Here is a 21,743-nt window from a genome sequence, read left to right as displayed (position 1 = left end):
GCGGGGGGTGGGGCGGAGGCCCCGCGCGCTCCTCGCGGGCGGGGTGGGGCGTCAGGCGCGTGCGCGCGCGGGCCCCGGCGCCGCTGGGCGCGGCTGCGCAGCACGGGGGTCACGTACGACTCTCCGGGGAGGGCCCCCCGCCCGCCGCGAGTCCGGGCTCTGCGGAGACGCTCCCGGCGCGCGGCGTCTGGAAGGAGTCCGCTGGGCGTTAGCTGGGTCTGCCCTGGGCAGGTGCAGCGTGCGCTTCTGCAGGACTCGCTCCAAGCCCCCGAGGGCAAACGGGGCACAAAGGCGCCACCTCCCGCCCCACGCTCGCTCGCCTCCCGCGTCCACCTCCCCGCGCGGTGTAACTGCCCGGCCGCGCCGGGCTCCGCGGGAGAGGCTCTCCGGAGCTGCCCCACCTCCCTGCAAACTTGAGGCTGCCCTGGGGTGCCCCGCCCCCTTCCCCTGCTTCACGCCTTAGGGTTCCTCTTCTGCAGCCGCCTCCCGGTTTAGGGGATCCGACTGCTTTGCACCCTCGCCCGACCGGAGCTGTCTTGAGGAGTAAGGCTGCTAGAAAAACTTAGGAATCTTGCTGAGCTGGCCTTAGAACGGTGCACTCGAGCTCCCTGACTGCACGAAGAGTGAGGACGCTAAGAGAATAAGAAAAAAAAAAAAAAAAAAAAAAAAACGAGCTAATGAGAGAAATAGGGTCAATGGAAGCTCTGGAATCAGTCACCAATCTGAGCATTTTATCCTTACTGTATCGCAGTTTCCTCGATAAAATGACAAGTTTAAATGAGACCAAGGGGTCTTTCGTGGCTTTTCAGACACACGCAATGAGCAAAGCTTCCCCGGGCCCCTAGGGGAAGCCACCTCTGCTCAAATGCTGCCCAGCTTCCACCTTCCTCCCAAACCCGACGGTATAGACTTCCACAAGGCAGACCCGGAGTAAAGGTGCATCCTGGTGCAAGCCCAGCCAGCAACCTTGCCGGGTCTTGGTTGGAACTACTGTAAGGGATCAGCAAAGGAAGTCGTTGCTCAGGGCCCAGAAAACCCTGATTAAAACTTCATTCAAACTCAGGCAGGTTGAGCTGAAATCAGCCCGGCTGCATTGCAACCTGTTTGCTCTGACCTTTTTGGTGCTTTTGTGAAGCTATTGGCAGAGACTGATGAGGTCTTGTCCCAAATGGAGCTGAACACAGCACCTTCCTGAAAAACCTAGTCACCTCCATTAACCTGCAGTCGGGCTTATTCACACTGTGAGCTCTCGGTAGCATTTTTTTTTTTAAGATTTTATTTATTTATTCAGGAGAGACACAGACAGAGGGAGAAGCAGGCTCCATGCAGGGAGCCTGATGCGGGACTCGATCCCGGGTCTCCAGGATCACGCCCTGGGCTGAAGGCGGCACTAAACCGCTGAGCCACTCAGGCGTCCCCTCTCAGTAGCATTTTTAACCCCCAGAGAATTTTGCTTTGCCACAGAACACAGCCTCTAGGAACACAAAGAACGTACACAATACCTAATAATCAGGAGAAGGATGATAGTAATTTATTTCAAAGTTGCATTCAGTAAATATATTTCAGTACTTTCATTCAAAGCCCTTTTGGGGCACCTGGTGTCGTCACTCAGTCAAGCGTGGGACTGTTGACTTCGGTTAAAGTCATGATCTCAGGGTCCTAAGATTGAGCCCTGCTTCGGACTTTGGATTCCAAGCTGGGCATGGACCCTGCTCAGGCTCATCCTTATGCTCTCTCCCCCTCTCTTTCTGTCTGCGCCTGCCCTGCTGGAGTGCACAAGCTCTCCCTCTCTAAAACAACAACACCAAAAAAAAAAAAAAAAAAAAAATCCAAGCCCTCTAAGGCCAAAGCAGCATTCATTAGCAGCAGCCACCCCTTATAGAACAACTACCTTGTATCACCCACAGGGGAAGCAAACTACACTTAGCTACACTTCCTGCTCTCAAGGCACTTATGGTCCAGTGTGTGTAGAGGTGTCAAGAACTATGAAGGCTCCAAGATTTTACCTTTCTTTTTTTTTTTAATTTTTATTTATTTATGATAGTCATAGAGAGAGAAAGAGAGAGAGAGGCAGAGACACAGGCGGAGGGAGAAGCAGGCTCCATGCACCGGGAGCCTGATGTGGGATTCGATCCCGGGTCTCCAGGATCACGCCCTGGGCCAAAGGCAGGCGCCACACCGCCGCGCCACCCAGGGATCCCTACCTTTCTTTCAAGTTAGTCTAACAGTTAGTCTGCCATAGTTTCATAGGTTCATAAATGCTAACAGAAGACATGAGACTTGGAGGTCAGAGACTAAGGACTATTATTTGTGGCATGGCAGGCAACATAAGGTTCTGTTTAAATTAGATCCCCTTGCCCTCTCTGTCCCCAGGGGTAGTGATACAGAATATCCTATGTAGAAGCGTGCACTCTATGTTTATGTGTATGAGACATACGTCTCAGGAAATAAAATCTGCCCTCTACCCTAGAGAGAGACACTACCTCTATCTCTCAAGATTGTTTGCTATGCAGACATCTTGAAAAAATAGTTTGGGATAAAAGCAGTTGCAAGACACGTAGAAACTCCATGGAAAACTGTCCCACAACAAAGGCTGGGGAATGCAGGAATTGCAAATACAGTGCTAAATGTGAGCAGAGAGGTTTGTGGGCACCATCAGACTGAGAAGACACTTGCCCTAAAGTCTGAAAGGAGAATTTATGAATAGGTCAAGGATTGGAAAAGCAAAATTCTAGAAAGAGACATGTGCACAGCCATACATGCTTCAAGTGACAAGAATCATTTGGAAACCACAGGTAGTTAAAGCTAGGAAAACCTGTAGGGAAAGTTGAGAGATTAGTCTAAAGATGTTGGGTGGAGTCAAATTCTGAAGGTCCTCAAAGCAGCAAGTGAAGAGGAATCTAGGATGTCTGGGAGCAACACTTCTGACCTGAGCAACTGGGAGGACAAAGGTTCCACTCAGTGTTGCAAGGGCTACAGGAAGAGGGACGTGTGTGAGGATGGAGGATGAGAAAGTCAGAGGAAAGAAGATGATTCCATTTCAGATAAGAATGAGCCAGGGGCCACATCTATTTTTTTTTAATTTTTTTATTTATGATAGGCACACAGTGAGAGAGAGAGAGGCAGAGACACAGGCAGAGGGAGAAGCAGGCTCCATGCACCAGGAGCCCGACGTGGGACTCGATCCCGGGTCTCCAGGATCACGCCCTGGGCCAAAGGCAGGCGCTAAACCGCTGCGCCACCCAGGGATCCCCCAGGGGCCACATCTAAATGGAGTTGTCCAATTGACAATTATGAAGCCTAGGAGAAAGGAGACACTGGCATGAAAATTTCAGTTTTAATTACTGACTATCCATGGGTGTGATTAAAGTCAGTAAGAGATGGGCTAGGAATAGAGACAGTAGAAACCTTAGGAGTTATTGGCATTCCAGGGTCAAGCGGACTGGCCAGGAGGCTAAAAAGAACATTCAGAAGAGAGTATTTTCCTGGAAGTGCAAAGGGGAGAGCAGTGAGTGGAATGTTTTAATATTTTAGAACAACATTTTATTATCTGAAAGTTTCTGTGAGTTAAAAATTGGCTTAGCTGGGTGATTCTTGCTCAGGGCCTCCCACTGAGATTGCATCAGTGTAGTAGCTGGGGCTACAGTCATCTGAAAGTTTGACTGTGCTATAGAATCTGCTTCCAAAATCGCTCCCCCTGTGGCTCTTGGCAAGAGGACTCAGTTTGTCACTATGTTATCTCTCCATAGGGTTGCTTGAGGGTCCTCATGACATGGCAGCTGGCTTCCCCTAGAGCAGGTGATGCAAGAGAGAGACACAAAGCCACGATTTCTTATATGATCCAGCCTTGGAAATCACACTGTCATTTCTGCTTTATTCTGTTAGAAGTAAGTTATTAAGACCAGTCCGTGCTCAAGGGGAAAGAAATTAAGTTCCCTGTTTTGAAAGGAGTGTCAAAGGATTTGTGGATATAACTTAAATTACCACAATCTGGTCATATTATTTACATTTCTCTTACATGGAAAATATATTAACTTCTCCCCACGCCCTCCCCTAAACCTCCAGCTTTTATAGCATCAGCAAGAGGCTTCTCAGGTATATTTCCTTAAGTACAGCAACTCCAGTACAGGTCCTCTTGATCTGAAGACCTATGAACTAAAGAGACAAGCTGTCTGCCCCTCAACACGTACATACATCCAACACACATGGGGTAGGACAGGCACAGGATAACTGCCTGGTCAAAAAAGGGGGAAATAGGACACACACAGGAGTCCATGCACTTTTGAAATCCAGCCAGGCAAATTTTGAAGGTTTCCTTGTTAGGATTCAGTCCTATTGCGCAGACCTAGTGCCACATGAGGTCAACATAGGGAGAGACGACCTGAGATTCACATTCCTTCTTTTCCTGCCCCAGGCTTTGTCCCACAATGTGAGGGATACACACCCATCCATGTGTCCACTCCATCCCCCTTCACATAGACACACACTCCTTGACCACTCCGTGGGCTTAGGGGTATGTCACTGGCAGTTCAATCCATGCTTAAAAGGACAGACTCTGGGAAAGAAATCCATGCAGGCCCCAGAAGCAAGTTCTGAAGTGTTTCAGTGGGGAAGACAGATCTTCTGTATCCAGAGTTTGGTTCAGTTATGGAGGGGGTGAGCATGTGGACTTGTTTATTTGTTTTGTTTTGTTTTTTGTTTTTGTCCTTGCAAACTCCTCACCCGATAGGAATAGGCACATTTTGAGAAGGGTTTGAGTAGGGCCCTCTAAGGTATGAGGCCCAGGGTGGGAGGACCCTCTTGCCCAGGTCTAAGGAGAGTTCTGGGGCTAAGAACTGGGAATCTTCATGTGATTCAAACAAACACATATAGAGATGAGAGAGAGATTAAACTATAGACTGTGGTTATGGTTAGTATGTGGGACACTGAGATGTAAGGTTTAGCAGTTGAGCATTCTGGGTGGTGACCAGCCATGGAAGGGTGGAGAGGAAGTCAAGTTCATTGGAGTTGAGAAGGTCAAAGATGATAGGTGAGGCTAGGAGGTTGGAGCTAACTGCCCTGCACGCACACATTCAATACTCAATGGTGGGATAGGCACAAGCTGCTGGCAGGGATACTGAAGTCACCAGGATGTTGTTCGGATAAGAGGTGGAAAGGAAAACTGGGAGTCAGGGCTAAAGTCCTCAGGGAACACAGGGGAGTAACCAGGAAGCTGGTCATAAAGGATAACAAGTAGAGGATGATAGAACTGATGACGGAAGTGATTTCATAGGAGGGTGATTTTATAGGAGGGTAGAGCAGTTAAAAAAGTAGCCACGCTTCCCACCCCCAGGTCCAGCCCTTGAGTGCAAGAAGGCGGGGGGAGGGGGGGCAGCGGACACGACACACCCCTGCTATGGCTCAGCAGTTGGGTGCCTGCCTACCTTTGGCTCAGGTCGTGATCCCAGAATGTGGGATCGAGTCCCACATCGGGCTCCCCATGAGGAGCCTGCTTCTCCCTCTGCCTGTGTCTCTGCCTCTCTGTGTCTCTCATGAATAAATAAATCTTTAAAAAAAAAAAAAATGAAGGCATGGGCAGAATGAGCAGGCCTCCCTCTGGGAAGAGGGAACACCTATGGGTAAAGGTCCTTTTTTTCTAAGGTGAGAAGCGTGAAAGAGCATTCAGCCATGAAGCTGAAGACTTAGGGTAGTTTATTTACAGGAAGAACAAGGTTCCAGAGGGCATCAAGGGAGAAGGTGGCAGGGAGAGCAGCAGTGAGAGGACAATATAGATAGAAGGAAGCACAGGTAGGACTGGGGTGAAAACTAAGGAGGGTGAAAGTGAATAGAGAGACTTAAAATATTTGGGGGAATTAAGACCCGTGGCTGGAGGTGAGGGCCATCCTAGGATTAACTGGGCTCAAAAGTCAAGCCGGTATGTGAAAAATGCCTGAAATTGTCCATAAAGGACAGTGTGCCTGGTTTTGTGCACAAGACTTTGGGCTATCATTCTCAGGTACACCGAAGCATGAAAACCATTGATCTAGGCTGCCTATCAAAGCCCAGCAGTGACTCCTAAGGGGGAAGGAGAAGCATTTGACAGCTCTCCAGAGTTCATGCAGCGTGGACTCTATTTTGATTTAGTATTTAATACAAAATGTGATGATTAAAAGAAGATGGTGGGATTACAGCTTAATAGAATACAGAGTAAGTGCAAGTTTCATGCAGTTCCTCCCAGTTGCTATTCTGGTGGAATGATTCTGGGTTGGTGCAGAGACTGGCATAAAAGGACTTTGCTATTTATCATGCAGTCAGCAACCTGCGCTCTTGCTCAGAGCTCCAATTAGAACACTGGCGAAACATGTTTTGGTTCCTTGGAAAAACTCACACCTTCCTTATGGACAAGCTTAGCCCAAAGTGACAGCGGAAATGAAGACAGAGAAATTTCAGTGCCCCGCCCCCCTTTCCCCATAGCATAAGGTCCCTGGCATAAGGAATAGGGACGACAGGGATCCCTGGGTGGCGCAGCGGTTTGGCGCCTGCCTTTGGCTCAGGGCGCGATCCTGGAGACCCGGGATCGAATCCCACGTCGGGCTCCCGGTGCATGGAGCCTGCTTCTCCCTCTGCCTGTGTCTCTGCCTCTCTCTCTGTGACTATCATAAATAAATAAATAAATAAATAAATAAATAAATAAATAAATAAAAAAGGAATAGGGACGACAGTTCTACAGTTCTACTCTGCCTTCCATCACAGTCATGTTTCTTACCTGCCACCTGTGCTAACTCAGGTCACAGGTGATTCCCAAATCAGTGTTTTCAGCCTCACTTCCCTTGCCTATGCTGCTCATCCCACCTAGAATGCTTTCCCAGCCCCACCGTTTTGAGTTAAACCCTCTGATTCCTTTTAAAGCCCAACTCCAATGTACTCCCACCACAGTGTTTTTCTGATTTATCAGCTTTTACTTTCTCTGAACTTCTATGGCACTTATTGCCTTATGGCATTTATTACATGGTTTCCCAATATTTTATTATGAAAATTTCCAAACATACAGAAAAGTTGAAAGAATTGCATAATGGATGCCATACATCTACTGTCTAGATTCTACAGTTTACATTTTGTTATGTTTGTTTTCCTCTCATATCTATCCATCAATCCATTCATCAATCCATCTTACCATTTTGATGGATGCATTTCAAAGTTGGATGCGGACATCAGTACACTTAACCTATAAATACTTTGGTATGCATATCATTAACTAGAGTTTAATACTTATGTTTTTTTAAAAAGATTTTATTTATTTATTCATGAGAGACACAGAAGGAGACAGAGAGAGGCAGAGACACAGGCGGAGGGAGAAGCAGGCTCCATGCAGGAAGCCTGATGTGGGACTCGATCCCGGGACTCCAGGATCACACCTTGAGCTGAAGGCAGCCGCTCAGTCACTGAGCTACCCAGGCATCCCAATATTTATGGGTTTGTTTTTTTTTTTAAGATTTATTTATTTGAGAGAGAGAGAGAGAATGAGTGGAGGAGTGGCAGACGGAGAGGGAAAGAGAAAATTTCAAGTGGAATCCCTACTGAGTGTGGAGCCCAACTCAGGGCTGAGTCTCATGATCCTGAGATCATGACCTGAGCTAAAGCCAAGAGTCAGATGCTTAACCAATGAAGCCACCCAGGTACCCCTATCTATGGGGTTCTTTTAAAGTAAAATTTACTTATATATCATGGGTGGTATTTTTTTTAAGATTTTATCTGTTTATTTGACAGAGACAGAGAGCACAAGAGCACAAGCAGGAAGAGTGGCAGGCAGAGGAAGAGAGAGAAGCAAGGAGCCCAGTGTTGGGCTCAATCCCAGGATGCTGAGATCATGACCTGAGCCGAAGGCAGGTGCTGAGCTGACTGAGCCACCCAGGGGCCGGCCCTACATCTCATGTTTTTGTTTTTTTTTTTTTAATACTCTGCCTTCTGCCTTCTCTGTGAACCTCTTTAATGGTGAGAACCATTTCTGACTCAACTCTATCCGTACCCACCCAATATCTAAGAATGATGACACTAATAATGATAAACACAATCAAAATAATCATGGTTAACACGTATCAGTCACTTTCTTTGTGCCAGGCACTGTTCTTTTTTTTTTTTTTTTAATTTTTTTTTATTTTATTATTTATGATAGCCACACACAGAGAGAGAGAGAGAGAGACAGGCAGAGACACGGGCAGAGAGAGAAGCAGGCTCCATGCACCGGGAGCCCGACGTGGGATTCGATCCAGGGTCTCCAGGATCGTGCCCTGGGCCAAAGACAGGCGCTAAACCGCTGCGCCACCCAGGGATCCTGCCAGGCACTGTTCTAAACACTTCATAGGCTTTTTAAAATTCTTATAACAACCCCACAAAACACATAGTATAATGAGATCTGCCATAGATAAGAAACACGAACCTATAGAGGTTAGGTAACTGGCCCAGGATGCAAAGCTAGTTCTTTCGGTGGGTAGAGACAAAATTTAAAGCCAGCTCTGTCTGAGCCCAGGACATACATTCTTAACCACAATTCACATTGCCTCCTCACTGTCAAAGCCTTCCCCATTGGGGGAGATTAATTATATTTATGAAACATTCAAAGGCTCCACTGCTTTGGACCACCCTTGTCATGGTGCATTAACAGAGATAGTTGGCTTTAAAAATTTCCCCTGGTAAATTTATAGTAGAGGCATGAACCAATGAAGGGAGAGGAAAGCTAGCTTCTCCATAGACCGGTCACTGGGTCACTGCTGAGAATGTCTCATGACTCAGATCCCACGGCTGCCTGCATCTACTGTGTGGCTGCCCTGTATCTCTTGGCCTGGTGTGGGAGGCAGTGGAAGGAGGGTGAGGAAGAGTTCTGAGGAAAGTCACAAGGACAGCTTGGCTGCCAGCCGCCTGGACCCTCAGTACAGAGGGAAGCTGATGAGGAAGCCAGGGGCACAATAGGCCATTATCTCTGGCTGTAGGAGGTTGGTCAGTTTGCTACTGGGTGACCCCACCATCCCTCCCACCAGTTTGAGTTCTCCTAGACCTTTGGTTGGAAATAAAGCAATTATATTTCAAGTGATTCATGGGCTATGTCTAGAGACTGGGGGAAATCCTGAGGCTCATTATGGCTGTAAGTAACCAGGGCTTAATTTTAAGGACCACACTCTTGCTCCAATCCCCACTACACACCCACTGCCAGGTAACACAACCAAGTGCATGACTCCCCTCTTCTGAACCCTTCCATAAAGCTATCAATGCCACCAGGTTAAATAGTCTAAAGCCCTCCACAATATGGCCTAACCTAACTTTCTAAGCAAGCACAGTCTTAGAGTTTTTTTAGCCACTATTTACACAGTGTATTAATAGAATTTACACATGTAGAAAAAGCTCTGTGATCAAGCAGATTTGGGAACTGTTGGATGAGTTAACCCATTTTTAAAGTGGAACTTCTCAGAGCCTTGAGTTAATATGCATGATGAGTCTCTGAAAGGAGAATGCAATATGTTCCCAGTTTAGTTTTTTCAAGAAGGATCTCAAGAGCCTGGTGTTTCATAGAAAATGTGCTGTCTCAAATGTCACTCTCAACAGAGCTATCCCCAAATTTAACCAATTCTTCTAAGCTTCTCATGGCAGCCATGAAAATGCACTGTTCAGATCAGCTGCGTGCAGAGCACAGCAGACCACTGCTCCAGCTGCTGCCTTTCTGGATCCAGTGAAACCCTGGAGGTTATTCCTAGCTTGTTTTTTTTTTTAAGATTTTATTTATTTATTCATGAGACACACAGAGAGAGAGAGAGGCAGAGACACAGGCAGAGGGAAAGGGAGAAGCAGGCTCCATGCAGAGAGCCTGATGTGGGACTCGATTCCGGGTCTCCAGGATCAGGCCCTGGGCTGGGCTGAAGGTGGCGCTAAACCGCCGAGCCACCCGGGCTGCTCTTATTCCTAGCTTGTAACCAAGCATAATGATGAACAGGGATCCTCATGCACGTCCATCCCTGTCCAACATTGAGTCTCCTCTAATAGGTGACTTTGGCTTAAAGATGGGTTTTTTTTTGGCCTGACTGAAATGTTCTTAGAACTGTGTTGCTATCTTACCCAATCTTCTTTCCTGTGTAGAAATCTGAAGCTTCTCCTCCTTTGTCTGTCACAGGCATATCCCTCAGTAAATCTCTTGCACATTTAATTCTACCTCAGCATCTGCTGCTCAGAAGATGTAAACAAGCATACCTATCTCAAGTGTATTTCCAAAGCCTTCCCAGATTCAGCTCCTCCTTGGAACCTCATATCACTTTTATGGCGCCTGCCTTTATGGTCTGCACTGAGGCCTCCTAATACAGTAGGGCAGCTCCTGGAAGACACTCTTGGAGACTGACCCAGGTTTGAATCCCAACTCTGCACTTACTAGCAGTATAACCTTGAGGAAATGCTTCAAAAGCCGCATATGGGGGGTGATACCACTATTTTACAAGGTCTGATTAAGTGAAACATGATATTTAAAGCACTAAACATATATCAGGTGCTCAAAAACAGAACAATGACCATTCACACTCAATTGTGGTTTTTCTACTTTCCTTTATCAGATTATAAGGACCTGAGGGTGGACAGTGTGATTTTCATCTTTAACTCCTCTGAAGGGCCTGAGATATAGGTGTTATTCATAGTGGATCAACAAATTGCTTTTAAATGAAGTGAAAAAAATGCGGAAGGAGAGGAGTATCTCAGAGAAGAGGGGTAGAAGGGCCAATCAGGAGAGTCAGTTAATAGTACAGGAACGTAAATACTCAAAATATATAATACGTGTGTAAAATAGAAAATGTTTATACATATGCTTATATGTTATGTTTATATATGCATATATATACATCTATAAGTTATGTATGTTTTATATATATGTTCTAATATGTATTTATATTTAAATATATAAGTATAATATAAATATATAAGAACCATGATTTCAGAAATAACTGCTTAGAAGAGGGCCAGGAAGACTAAAGATGTGCTCCTTTGCAAAGGTTGCATTCTAAGCCCTGTAAACACAACCTGGAAGGGGAATTTCAGCAGTACAATTCTCATACCTAAACTCAGTGCAACTAGGAAAAAATGGCAGCAATTGCAAAGGAAGGAAATTGCAAAGATGGATGAGAAACAACGTGTCAATGAAGAGACACAGAATATACAGAACCAGGGGTTTCCATCCAAGTGTGGAGTACTGTCTTCTTGTTTAGTTCAGGATATCAAGCCACCTTGATTTTAGCCTAGCGTGGAAGGGGAAACCACAGCAGTGGTGGCGCCCAGAATAATCTACTCTGGGTCTTTGCAGGAGGAAGCTACTGGATTTTCTAGAGTGCATGTCTATCTGCCCAACTATGGCTCCATCCCTGGGAGCTCAGGAAAAGACATCACCAGTCTCAGGAGCCCAACATTGCTCTCTGATGGGACGGAAGGCCTTCATACTCATCTCAGCTTTTCCCAAAGCTCATTAATTCCTTGAAACCCCAACTCCAGGAAATTTTTAGTAAAGTACAAAAATCATAGCTGAAAAAAAAAGCCTAAGGCCCTGTTAGTAAAGCACAGCCTAGCATTGATGGCCTCTTTCCTTTCCCAATAGATGTGTGTTCATGTGTAGATTCCCTCCCCAGGTAACATACCCTTCTGTTCTAACAGGATGACGTTCCATGACTGGCCTATATTTTCTTCATTTAAAATCCTGTATGCCACAGGAAAGCTCTATGAATATATGTGTATAGAAGTTGGGGTTTTTTTTTTTTTTTTGCTTGTTTGTTTGTTTTAAAGTATTTATTGATTCATGAGAGACACAGAGAGAGAGAGGCAGAGACATAGACAGAGGGAGAGGCAGGCTCCTCGCAGGAAGCCATATGTGGGACTTGATCCCCAGACCCGGGATCATGACCTGAGCCAAAGGCAGAAGCTCAACCACTTGAGCCACCCAGGTACCCTGTTGGGTTTGTTTTTGTTTTTTTGTTTTTTTTGGGTTTTTTTGAGGAGGAGGAGGAGGAGGGGGAAATTGGGAGGGGTTGCCTGTTAAAAGTCAAGGCTTCTGCTACAGCTCCCCTACAAGTAGAAAGTCACCAAGCTCACAAGGTTTACATCTAGAGGCCAAGGTGTACCCAGGGACATCTCCTTCATCTTCTCCAAAACACCATCAATTTTCTGTGTTTCCAGCAATCTTCTGGGACAAGCTACAAAGACACACCATTTGAATGAATCATTCTGCTCTCAGTCTGTAATGCCAAGACTTCAAATATAGTTAATTCAAATTAACTAGGTCCCGCTGACAAGAGTTGGCTTGACTGAATCATAAAGCATATTAAAAGGAATTCAGTTGTAATGCCTTCAGGAATCTAGTGGAACTATGCTAATAAATTGCTCCTCAGTAAGGATCTTAAGGGAAATCTGTTTTAATGAACAGATGAGAATATTTTCTAATTCAGTCCATCAATTGTTTATGTGGAAAGGGCTACTTGTCAAGTGTTTGATGGTTACCTGAAATGTTTGCTCTTGTTAGCTCTTGTTTATGTCCCAGTATTTAAGTTGAACAAATCTGTTGATAAATGGTGTAACATAAAGGATCCAGTTTGTTATTCCTTCAAAATTATTATTTTTTTTTAATTTTTAATTTTTTATTTTTTTTTTAAATTTTTTATTTATTTATGATAGTCAGAGAGAGAGAGAGGCAGAGACACAGGCGGAGGGAGAAGCAGGCTCCATGCACCGGGAGCCTGATGTGGGATTCGATCCCGAGTCTCCAGGATCGCGCCCTGGGCCAAAGGCAGGCGCCAAACTGCTGCGCCACCCAGGGATCCCTTTTTTAATTTTTTTTAATTTTTATTTATTTATGATAGCACAGAGACAGAGGCAGAGACACAGGCAGAGGGAGAAGCAGGCTCCATGCACCGGGAGCCCGATGTGGGATTCGATCCCGGGTCTCCAGGATCACGCCCTGGGCCAAAGTCAGGCGCCAAACCGCTGTGCCACCCAGAGATCCCTATTCCTTCAAAATTAATAAAGTCCTAATTAATGTCACAATGGCTCTGTTAGCATGAAATCAAGCTACTGGATTCATCACTCAGAAGGAACACTCTGTTTTTGCATGGGCTATTCTTCTAGCCCTGGGGACATCCCTAACTTTTTAGATTTTTTTCACACATGTTCCTTCCTCTCACACGTCTTTTTTTTTTTTTTTTTTTTTAGGATTTTATTTATTTATTCATGAGAGAGAGAGAGAGAGGCAGAGACATAGGCAGAGGGAGAAGCAGGCTCCCCGCAGGGAGCCCGACGTGGGACTCGGTCCCAGGACCCCGAGATCACGCCCTGAGCAGAAGGCAGAGGTTCAACTGCTGAGCCACCCAGGCGCCCCCTCACACTTCCTTCTATAAATGTTTACTAAGCAACTAGTGTGTGTCAGACACTGCATTAAAACGAAAGTTTTAATGAGTCAGAGACTCGTTTTTAATGATGAGTCTCTGACTCATTAACAACGAACTATCTCACGGTCTAGAAAGGGAGACAACCATGAACAAGGACTGTAACGTGCTGTAGGCACAAGGATCGCTATATGAACAGAGAACCGTGGATTATGAAGGAGTCAGTTCACCCTGAGAGCATCAGGAAGGCCCCAGAGTTAAACAGATTCTTAAAAATGGAGGACATGTTTATGTGGCCAGCTAGGAGGGAATGGGCAGCACATAAGGAAAGATGCCTAGGCATGATAGAGCATGGTGTGTTCAACAAACTGCAAATAATATGGCAGGAATGGTACAACAGATGGGATGTCAGGGGAGGAAATAGTCAGAAGAGGGGTTACTTAATTAACAAGGGCAGGCTGGAGAGGTCAGTGGAGGCCAGATCAAGGGGAGCAAGGGCTGGCTGTTCTCCATGTTGGACCCACATCACATCAGGAGTATATTTAGAATGATGACGACAAACTAGGAGGCAACAATGAAGCGAGAGGGCAAATCTGGTCCCTATACTCCATCTTGGCCATGCACAGGTAAAAGTCTAAATTTGTGATTTCTTAACAGAAAAATTTTGAAAGCATATGTGTTGGTCCATCTAATTCCAGGCAAAGCCAAATGAGAATGCATCGGTGAGTCACCAATGAGATTGCATTTAAGATATATAGCCTCAGAGCCAAGACCAGCCTTGTGAAAACAGACTTCAGGACAATATGGAACTGGATATTGGCCAAGAAGGCTGGAAAAACACACTCTGACCTCCTAAAGAAAGCCAGGCCTTTCAAACTATAGAAGACCAGTGGGAAGGGGTGTTAGAAATAAAATGCACGGCGTATCAGTTATCTATTGCAACCTAACAAATGCACTAAAGCTTAGTGTTTTAAGATAATTTATGTCTATGAATCTGCACATTGATTGGACAGTTCTCCTGATCTCTATTGGGCTTACTCATGCAGCTGTCTCAGCTGGTAGGTCAGCTAGAGGCTGGGCTCACCCGGGATCGTTTGGTAAGCTGGGCCTCTCTCTATCTTACATGATCTTTCATTTTAGGTTCCTTTATGGCACAGCCATTTCAGGCCAGCATCCCAAGAGGGTGAAAGTGGTAGCCTCATGAGTCACATATCAGCACGTCCACCACATTTTATTAGTCACAAAGACAGTTACTGTAAAGGGGTGGGGAAATAGACTTTGTCTCTTGAGACAGGGAACGGTAAAGTCATACTACAGAGTGTGAGTCTACCACAGAGGGCTCGATCCCTATTGCAAAAACACCTGTATTGTGTGTGTGGAGGGGGAGTCCCAAAGTACGGAAAAGCATAGAGACTGGGAAGCTGAGTGGCTAAAATTCAACCAAAGCCCTCAATGAGTACAATTTAGAGGGCCACCTAGCAGAAAAGGCTTATCAGGGCAAACATAAAGGCTAGCAAGAGAGTCCTATATCAAAAGAGGGTATACTACTCATCCTCACACACTGACCATCTGACAGGACTTTTAGGGAGGTTTGGTTCAGATATGGTAATTCACCTATTATACTCCAATAATATCTTTTTTATTTATCTGGGACTATTACCTCACTGTCTTCTTCAAGCACCTTGTGAAGTGAGAACATAACTCTTGGGGATCCCTGGGTGGCTCAGCGGTTTAGCGCCTGCCTTTGGCCCGGGGCATGATCCTGGAGTCCCGGGATCCAGTCCCATGTTGGGCTCCCAGCAAGGAGCCTGCTTCTCCCTCCTCCTGTGTCTCTGCCTCTCTCTCTCTGTCTATCATAAATACATAAATAAATAAATCTTTTAAAAAAAAAAAGAACAGAACTCTTCTTTTAGAGATAAGACTGGAAGTCTCCTCCAGTCTTCTAGGTGGGCACAAGGGTCAGGCTTCTCATAATTCCCTCTCAGTTTCTGTCCTTGTCCCTGATGCCCACTGAGATCTCCCTCCCCGGCTCCCTCCTGTGTGGGTGGTTAAGTCATTCCCTGGGGGTGTGATAGCCTCAGTTCTTAATTCACCAGCATCAGAGGCTCTATATAAAGAGGACCTACGTCCTGTATGCCAGTTTGTGGGCAGAGGAATTGCCCAGATAAGGACAGCATAATGGGGCTTTGGGAAGGTGACATTCAAAATCAGCCCTTGGAAAAAAAAAAGGAAAAAAAAGAAAACAAAACAAAACAAAACAAAATCAGCCCTTGGGACGCCTGGATGGCTCAGCGGTTGAGCGGCTGCCTTCAGTTCAGGGCGTGATCCCAGAATCTGGGATTGAGTCCCTGTGAGGAGTCCGCTTCTCTCTCTGCCTGTCTCTCTCTCTCTCTCTCTCTCTCTCTCTGGGTGTGTGTCTCATGAATAAATAAAATCTTAAAAAAAAAAAAAACAAAAAACAAAATCAGCCCTCTTCTCCACTACTGGGTATTTACGCAAAGAAAACAAAAATACTAATTCAAAAAGACATACATTTCTATGTTTACTGCAGCATTATTTACAATAGCCAAGCTATAGAAGCAGTTCAAATGTCCATCAATAGAGGAACAAAGATGTGGTGTGTGTATGTAATGGAATATCAATCAGCCATAAAAAAGGATGCAATCTTACCATTTGTGACAACATAGCTGATCCTACAGAGTATTATCTAAGTGAAGACAAAGAAAAACAAATATGATTTCAGTTATGTGTGCAATCTAAAAAAAAAATAAACCAAAAGAATAAAAAAAAAAAAAAACAGAAACAGACCCATAAATACAAAAAACAAAGTGAGGGGAGCACCTGGGTGGCTCAGCCAGTTAAGCGTTTGCCTTCAGCTCAGGTCCTTATTTCCGGGTCCTGGGATTGGCCTGCTTCTCCCCTGCTTCTCATTCTGTCCCTCTGTCCCTTCCCCTGCTCATGCTCTCTCTGTGAAATAAAGTTTTCAAACAAACCAACAAAAAAGAAAATAAACTAATGGCTGGTTACCAGAGGGTAATGGGTGGAGGGATGGGAGAAATGGGTGAGGAGAGTGGGAGGTAGAGGCTTCCAGTTTCGAAATGAGTAAGTCACAGAGATGAAAGGCATCTTTCAGAGTAGGGAATATAGTTAGTGACATTGTAATAGAGATGTGTGGTGAGTACAGCATAACATGGAGAGTTGTGGAATCACTATGTTGTACACCTGAAAATTATGTAACATTATGAAATTTGTGTCAACTCTACTTCAACAAAACAAACAACACCCCCCTCCCAAAATAACAGCCGTCCTCAATCTGCAGGCTCAGCACAATGAGTTCCACTATTAAATAGTTTTGGTAAGGTAATAGTCAAAAGGTGGATATCACTTTTCAGCTTCAAAATACTTTCACACCATGAACTCAACAGATCCTTATAATGTGATGAAGATGATGCTATCTTCTACTTATGATGTTCCAGGTACTATTTTATATCCTTTGCAGGTACTAACTCGTTAATCCTCATAATAACTCTATAAATTTAAGTACTATTAGCAACTCAAAACTGAGAGACAAAGAGGCTATGTAACTTGCCAAGTTTATGGAGCTAGTAAGGAGAGGAGTCAGGATTTAAGTCTAGGCACCTGGCTTCAGAGTCCATGCCCTTAAACCATTATACTATATCTCTTTCCAGCTATTTCCATCCCATCACATCAAATAGGGAAACTGAGGCAGCAATTTGGTGACTTGCCCAAGCTTAGGCACAGTACCACTACATCACGTGTAGGAGGCAGAGGCCAGGCTTTCCCCCTGTAAGCCAAGCCCTATTACAGTGTGACAGCTGAACTTATCAACTATTTCTATTTTAAATGGTTTTCCTAACAGGCAGGATTATATGGAGAGGTGGAGCCCAGAGTGTGAGGCCAAAGGCAGTACCAACTCTGAGTATCCCAACACATGCTAACCTACAGCTAGGGAAATGAAAACACAATGCATTTTAGACATGCCATTTTCCTTGAGAAAACAATGGCTACCTTTAAGTTTTGAAGCAAAGGGAGGATGAAGCTATGAAGGGGAGCTGCTTAGTAAAAGGACCCTAGAAGCTAATCCCCGGGAAAAGGAGCTTGACAAAAGGGAGGGCAGAGGAAGGTCCTAGTGTACCTAGTGCCAATGTATGAAGGCACCAGGCAGTGTGCAGGGAGAGAGAACACAAATGAATTACGTTGCTCCCAAATGCCATTTATCCCCACTCAACTAGTAACCAAGAAAGGGCAAACTTCCTCTAGCCTGCTGCCTAGATTAGAAGCCCGATCTGTTGCTTTCCTTTTGGAGCCCTCCATGAGAATGCCACCACCAATTCTCATGACCTATCAAATGGGCTGAGGTCTCCCTTTACCTCTGCCAAGCCTTGGTCCACCCTAAGGCTTAATCCAAGAGTCCCCTTGGGTGCTACAATTCAGGTACCTGACCCACACAGGAATTCCTGGGTCAGAGCAGCAGGACTGTGCCAAAGGCTAGACTCTTCCCACTCGGAGCTGGAGCCTAACCTCCCCACTTTAGGAAGGTGGGGTTCTACTCTCTAGCTCTGGCCTACGAGAACTATTTCAAGGCTAGGTCTCTCTCATCTCAGGGCCCTTGTCATCATTTCAGATGTCTTTTCCCTAAGTGTCCTCAGTGGTCACTTAGAATTCAGAATACTGTCAATTGCTTTGTGACTTAGTGTGTTAACTGCTCCTGAATATGACGGAATGGGGTCAGCAGAGAAACCGGTTCTGGCCACCAGAGAAACAAGAATTCAAGACGGAATGGGGGAAGGATAAAACAGTCGCTATTCACTGATGGACAAGATTGTTTATGACTATGTGCAAAACCCTAAGAAGCCTACAAAAGAACTTCTAGAACTAATACAGTACATGAGTTTGGCAGTGTCACAGGATAAAAGGCCAATGTCCAACAGTCAATTGTATTTCTTTTTTTTAAATAATATTTTTTAATTTTTATTTATTTATTTATGATAGTCGCACAGAGAGAGAGAGAGAGGCAGAAACACAGGCAGAGGGAGAAGCAGGCTCCATGCACCGGGAGCCTGATGTGGGATTCGATCCCGGGTCTCCAGGATCACGCCCTGGGCCAAAGGCAGGCGCTAAACCGCTACGCCACCCAGGGATCCCTTAAATAATTTTTTAAAAGATTTTATTTATTTATTCATGAGAGACACACACAGAGAGAGGGAGAGACATAGGCAGAGAGAGAAGCTGGCTCCCTACAGGGAGCCCGATGTGGGACTCAATCCCTGGACCTGGGATCATGCCCCGAGCTGAAGGGAGAGGCTCAACCACTGAGCCACCCAGGTGTCCCAGTCAATTGTATTTCTGTACACTTGTAATGTACGACTGGAAGCCAAAATTAAAAGATGGAATTAGGGAATAAAAAAGCTAAGTGTGATGCTTATGGTAGCTATTTGTAGAGCTTCAGTGGACACAATACTTTTACAACTGCCCAAGAGGAGGGAGGAAGAATGTAGGAACACCTGCATTCTCCCTCCACCCCATTCTGAAATGCCCTTAGGGGAGGGTGCCTCAGACTGCTGAGAGGCTCTTCAGGGGATTCTTATCACCTCCAGAAAGAGAAACAATCTGCCTGGAAGCATCAGCATCTAACATCTGCATCTGCATCTAACCTGGGAACCTGCTAGAAATGCGGGAAGGTGGGAGGGAAAGCAGGTGATTCTGATGCACACACTATGTTCAAAACAGCAACGTCCCTCCTTCATTCTGTGCCTGAGACCAAAGGCATCCAGGCTGCTGAGGTTTATAGCACCCTCTGCTGGTGCCCATCGGCAAAGGCCGATCTCTGAACCAAAAACAGGCTCTCATAACAACTAATTTGCCAACCTGAGTTTTTTATTCAAATGAAGAAATGTTAAGAAAAATCATGTTTCGGGGTAGCCCTGGTGGCACAGTGGTTTAGCGCCGCCTGCAGCCCGGGGTGTGATCCTGGAGACCCGGGATCGAGTCCCACATCGGGCTTCCTGCATGGAGCCTGCTTCTGCCTCTGCCTGTGTCTCTGCCTCTCTCTCGCTCTCTCTGAATAAATAAATCTTAAATGTGTGGGAAATATCAGAAAGGGAGACAGAACATAAAGACTCCTAACTCTGGGAAATGAACTAGGAGTGGTGGAAGGGGAGGAGGGGGCGGGTGAGGATGAATGGGTGACGGACACTGAGGGGGGCACTTGACGGGATGAGCACTGGGTGTTATTCTGTATGTTGGTAAATTGAACACCAATAAAAAATTAATTTATAAAAAAAATAAAAAAATAAATCTTAAAAAAAATCCTGTTTCCTATTACATCCACTGATGTCTCATTCTACCACAGAATTTCTGAGATCCTGGTGCATTTTCTTTTGGTTCTGCTTATGGCTTTTATCCTTCCTTCTTCCAGATTTCTAATAAAGGACCCAGAAGAGTTTGACAAAATTTTCAGAGACAACGGTCTCCAGGCCAGGCAAGTAGGAGGTGGGTGGATCAGGCCTTCTCTGCCTCAGCCTAAGGGCAGTGTCACTCTGGCCACAAGGGAGATGAGTCACTCTCCTAACAAACCCAGAATCTTTCAATGGCTTCCTGTAACTTGAAGCAAAATCTATCTAGTCTTCACCAGGACCTTTGAAGCTTGCATGGTTGGAGCTCTGGCTACTTCTAAGTTTACTTCTAATTATTTCCCTTGCTCACTCTTAAGCTAAATTGGCCTCTTGTTTGGAGAACATGCCAAGTCTATTTTAGAGGTCAGTGCACTTCCTTTTCCCTCAACCTCTAAATATCCACATGGTTCCTCCATTTCATTCAGGCCTCTGCTCAAATGTCACCTCTGCAGGCCTCTCAGTGCTATGAGATAACAAGTGCTCTCTATCACTTTATCCTTTTATCTGTTTTCTACTGGGGATGTGTGTGTATCCATTTTTGGCTCCCAAGAGTCAATTCCCACTGAGCAAAGATCACAGGGGGGCTGTGGGGGGGGCACACATTAATCAAAGTGTTTTAAACTTCATGTAGCAATTAAGACTAAACACTATTGAAAAGAACAGGAAAACTCAATAAGAGAGTATTGGGAGGATTTTGGCTTGAGTTAAGAGATGTAAAGCCTTCAAGGAAACAAGGAGGTGGGGTGCTATTCCGGATTGAGTGTTTTTAGAAAGTTGGGGCAATTCGGTATCTTACTCATATTGATAGGGGGTGGGTATCTGGTTATTTTTGTGTTGCGTGTCTGTCCAGGCCTGTTTGAGCGAAGATGGTCCATCACAGTACAGTCATGCAGAACCCTCATCTGATGTGATATTCTATAACATTGTTTATCTTCAATAAGGGAACACCACTGCCAGTTACTAGGTGACAACTGTCAGGGATGCTTCTTTCTTTCTCATATTAGTTTATTGTCCAGAAAGTAGGCTTCCTGAGGGCAAGGACTTTGTTTCATTTACCACTGACATATCAGGGCTTAAACAGTACCTGGCATACAGTAGATGCTCAATAAATGCTTGGGAAATATTCATTCAAAACATCTTTCATACTTCAGGTCCTACCCATCTACAATGGAGCCCTATATCTAGGACAGGGTAAATTCAGATCCTTGGTGTGTCTCATAGGTCATGGCAGAGCAAATGGTAGCTGCTGGTGGGCAGGCAGGTATTAACATTTACCCTTTACAGAACTTTTTTTTTTTTTAAAGATTTTATTTATTCATGAAAGACAGAGAGAGAGAGAGAGAGAGAGAGAGAGAGATAGGCAAAGGGAGAAGCAGGTTTCCTTGTGAGGAGCCCGATGCAGGACTCAATCCCAGGACCCCAGCATCACGATCTGAGCCAAAGGCAGACGTTCAGCCACTGAGCTTCCCAGGTGCCCCCTCCTTTATACAACTTTAAAAATGGAAAGCAACTAAGTCCTCCAGACTCTCCCTTAGACTAGACAGGACTTAGCTTCCCTTTGGGTGCTTAGGAAGACAACTACCAAAAAACCCCCACTACTCTGCAATGGCAAGAGATGGACAGGGTAAAGACTATGCTATAAATAAAATGGGAGACAGACTTCTCAATCTGTTAAATCGTCTTCCTTTTCCCATTCAATATTTTATAGTCATATGGGCTTTTAACAAAATATATGACACAGTCTGCAATGCAATTAGTCCTCCTGAAAGATGCACATCCCAATACAGCTGTCACCTTCCCTTACTATATTACTATTTAAAAATATTTCTGCAGCTTACTTATGTAGAAAGGGAATTAAGATATTATTTTTGAACCTATCACATTGGAAAAAATGATAAAGTTCAGTAGTAGATTATTTTGGCAATGGTGTGGATTAACTGGCAAACTCATAAAT

Source organism: Vulpes vulpes, chromosome 4 (genome assembly GCF_048418805.1).
Source record: "Vulpes vulpes isolate BD-2025 chromosome 4, VulVul3, whole genome shotgun sequence".
Lineage (NCBI taxonomy): Eukaryota > Metazoa > Chordata > Mammalia > Carnivora > Canidae > Vulpes > Vulpes vulpes.
This window is presented reverse-complemented; position numbering follows the sequence as displayed.